The 4,079-nt window shown below is 47.0% G+C and overlaps 1 pseudogene across 1 annotated transcript; it reads left to right on the top strand.

Moving 5' to 3' along the window:
• Positions 1 to 2,999: 2,999 nt before the first annotated feature.
• Positions 3,000 to 3,352, top strand: LOC310699352 (small ribosomal subunit protein eS21-like; annotated as a pseudogene). Its single transcript has one exon. The product of its transcript is annotated as a small ribosomal subunit protein eS21-like (transcript).
• The last annotated feature ends 727 nt before the right edge of the window (positions 3,353 to 4,079 follow it).

The following is a 4,079-nucleotide window of genomic DNA, read 5'->3' on the forward strand; positions in this document are numbered from 1 at the left end:
ACCCCTGATCATTAGGTCCAGTCGTGACCGACTCTGGGGTTGCGACACTCATCTTGCTTTATTGGACAAGGGAGCCGGCATACAGCTTCCGGGTCATGTGGCCAGCATGACTAAGCCGCTTCTGGTGAACCAGAGCAGCGCACAGAAATGCCGTTTACCTTCCCGCCGGAGCGGTACCTATTTATCTACTTGCACTATGACGTGCTTTCGAACCGCTAGGTTGGCAGAAGCAGGGACCGAGCAACGGGAGCTCACCCTGTCGCAGGGATTCAAACCGCCGACCTTCTGATCGGCAAGCCCTAGGCTCTGTGGTTTAACCCACAGCACAACCCTTTTATAGGAACATACAAAGGTCCGTATAGTATAGTATAGTATAAGCTATGGTTTTCCCAGTAGTGATGTATGGAAGTGAGAGCTGGACCATAAAGAAGCCTGATCGCCGAAGAATTGATGCTTTTGAATTATGGTGCTGGAGGAGACTCTTGAGAGTCCCATGGACTGCAAGAAGATCAAACCTCTCCATTCTTAAGGAAATCAGCCCTGAGTGCTCTCTGGAAGGACAGATGATGAAGCTGAGGCTCCAAGACTTTGGCCACCTCATGAGAAGAGAAGACTCCCTGGAAAAGACCCTGATGTTGGGAAAGATGGAGGGCACAAGGAGAAGGGGACGACAGAGGACGAGATGGTTGGATAGTGTTCTCGAAGCCACAAACATGAGTTTGACCAAACTGCGGGAGGCAGTGGAAGACAGGAGTGCCTGGCTGCTCTGGTCCATGGGGTCACGAAGAGTCGGACATGACTAAACGACTAAACAACAACAACACTTTGCAAAATAGAAAAATGGGGTACTGAAAATTCAAGATTCAGTTTTTTCCAAGATTGGTAGGCTGTGTTCAGATCAGTGGGTCACAAACTTGTGCAGGAATGTTTTAAGCATGCATTGCTAGTGGTAGCTCAGGTTGCCAGTGAGCCCTGCAGGATTATTCTGGAGCCTCCAAGAATTAAAGATTCATTTCCAGGGCCCTAATGCTACTTAGAAGAATTAAAACCAGTAGAGGGAATTCTCAGGATGAATACAAACGGAGAATCAGATCGACTTTTGTTATCAGCAAAAAAAATCTGATTGCTGCTCCGCAGCAAATTTGTCTCTGGGTCTCTTAGTCTCTGAAAGACATTTCTTCATGACACGAAACCTCTAGGAAAACATCCAAAAAACAGGGTTGCCAAGCCCAGTGGCAAAGCTGGGGATAAAAGCCCAGGAATCTCATTCTAAATATCTAAATCCCGCTTCCCTTCCAGGGCTTTACGCCATCCTGTTCTAAACCATTATACTTAGTTCCTTTCTCAGAGCTTAGAAATACAATCCCAAAATCTCTAACCACCAACTTCCACTGCACAGATATCCCGGTCCTGAACATAGTCAACAGTCTCACTGGTTTCAACAGAACCTTCTTCCAAGTAAATGCAGCTTACATCAGAACAGTAAGCCAGTTTTCATGCATGGTCCTTGCTCTAATTCTGTCCCTTTGGAATCTTTCATGGAATGGGAATGATCAAAGAGTCACTTCAGTCATTGAGCTGTAGAGTTGGAAGGGACCCCAAAGTCCATCTACTCCAACCCCCTACAATAAAGGAATCACAGCCCGAGGTTCCCCATTCCTGCCCTAAGTGATTCTCTGAGAGATGGTGCCTTCACTGTCCCAAGAGCTACCCATAGAATCATAGAATTCTAGACTTGGAAGGGACCCTGAGGATCATTTAGTCCAACCCCCTGCAACGCAGGAATATGCAGCTGTCACATACGGGGATTGAACCTGCAACCTTGATATTGGTGGCGAGTCCCCCCCCCCCCCAGGTGGAAATGATGACACATGACACAATTATTAAGGTTAATGGGCTAAAAAAGGCCACAACTTTATTGGTTACAGGTGATGAATGGTATTGGCTTAGGCATTGGTCCTAACCGACTATATCCAGCCCGTCTGCTTGAAGTCCGGGAAGGGTTAACTACCAGTAGGGGGAGTCCTGCTGATGCACATCAACTAGGAACTCCCCCGGGGTCACCGATAGGGGGCATGCCTTAGGCCCTAACCTCCCTAGGCTTTGGACAGGGCCACGCCCCCCAGAATCCTTTAGCGGAATACCCTTCAATATGCGGGGCAGGTGATGGGGCTGCCCCCCTCCCATCCATCTACAGAACTAAACCAATGCCTAAGCGCCAATACCCAGGAAGTTGTGATGATTTGCTACGAGGTAGGCGAAAACCAAGTGGCTGGTGCCAATTTGCCAAGTGGAAAAATTCCTACCAGGCTCCTCAATGGCGACCAACCAAGGTCCATAGCAAGGTCAAAAAGAAAACCTTATAGGGCAGGTAGCAAAGAGGGAGATCCCCGGCTGCGTCCTGCCTTTATAGGGCAGGCCCCGCCCCTGAGCCAGCCGATTGGCTGACTAGGGGGTGACACGGCCAGGAATCCCCCCAATTGCGTGGGGCCGTTGCGTGTGTGGAGGGGCCGTGAAGCCCGCAACCCCACCTCCTCCTTAGTGCAGAAGTGGCTTTATCAGTGTAAATAGGGATTGATAATTGGAAAATTGATACTTATAATAGGTTAATAGGATAGGATAATAGGATAAATGCTAGAGGGTAAGGATTTGCTGAATTTAATATCTGAACTGGAATACAAAATGGGGGGTGAGAGGAGATCAAGAAACTAGTGAATGAAGTATAAGATATGAAAATACTAATCTATTTTCTGTTTTGTTTTTTGGTTCTTCTTTTTGTTCTTTTTTTCCTTCTTTTCTTTTGTTAACTGTTTTCTATTGCGTATTTTCTATGTGTTTTGTTTTTGTATTTTTATATCTTTGTAGTTTTTCTTATGTTTAAATTTTGGAATTTTTTATTGTTTGTGAAACTTTAATAAACATTATTATAAAAAAAAACCAGAAGTGGCTTTATCAGCACCACACTCTAACTAACTGAGCTGTCCAGGCTTTCCGGCCTGGGCTTGCGGCGCGTGAGGAGGGATTTCTGGCTGCGCGTCACTTGTGGCAAAACCCTAGAAAAACACAATGCAGAACGACGCTGGGGAATTTGTGGATCTCTATGTTCCTCGTAAATGCTCTGCTAGCAACTGGATAATTGGTGCTAAAGACCATGCCTCCATCCAGATGAATATTTCTGAGGCTGATAAAGTCACAGGCAGTGTCAATGGCCAATTCAAAACGTACGCAATTTGTGGAGCAATTCACAGAATGGGGGATTTCTGATGACTCAGTCCTGCGCCTTGCAAAGAACGATGGTATAATATCCAAGAATTTCTAAAGCATGATGAAGAAGCATGATGTGAAATTCGTTATAAAAGGTCCGTATAGTACAAGCTATGGTTTTCCCAGTAGTGATGTATGGAAGTGAAAGCTGGACCATAAAGAAGGCTGATCGCCGAAGAATTGATGCTTTTGAATTCTGGTGCTGGAGGAGACTCTTGAGAGTCCCATGGACTGCAAGAAGATCAAACCTCTCCATTCTGAAGGAAATCAGCCCTGAGTGCTCACTGGAAGGACAGATCCTGAAGCTGAGGCTCCAATACTTTGGTCACCTCATGAGAAGAGAAGACTCCCTGGAAAAGACCCTGATGCTGGGAAAGATGGAGGGCACAAGGAGAAGGGGACGACAGAGGACGAGATGGTTGGACAGTGTTCTCGAAGGTACGAACATTAGTTGACCAAACTGCGGGAGGCAGTGGAAGACAGGAGTGCCTGGCGTGCTCTGGTCCATGGGGTCACGAAGAGTCGGACACGACTAAACACTAAACAACAACAACAACAAAACTGTTGGAAAGCAAAACAAAAACAAAAAACGAAAACTGAGCAGTCCAGGCTCCTGAGCTTGAAGACCAGTGGGGCAGACATGCTTAAAACCCCAGATCAGGCAGACTTGGGCACAGCCCTGACGGAACAGGCACGACATGGCAGCTACGCATTCTGAGAAGTGGTGCGGCTTTCCAAGCGTTGCTGCCCATGCGCCTTTCGGTTGCCTTGAGCATCTCAGTCGAGGCTGAGGGAAACGCAATGGCTTCACTTCA

This window comes from Podarcis liolepis (assembly GCF_965112155.1).
Source record: "Podarcis liolepis genome assembly, chromosome: 2".
In the NCBI taxonomy this organism is placed as follows: Eukaryota; Metazoa; Chordata; class Lepidosauria; order Squamata; family Lacertidae; genus Podarcis; species Podarcis liolepis.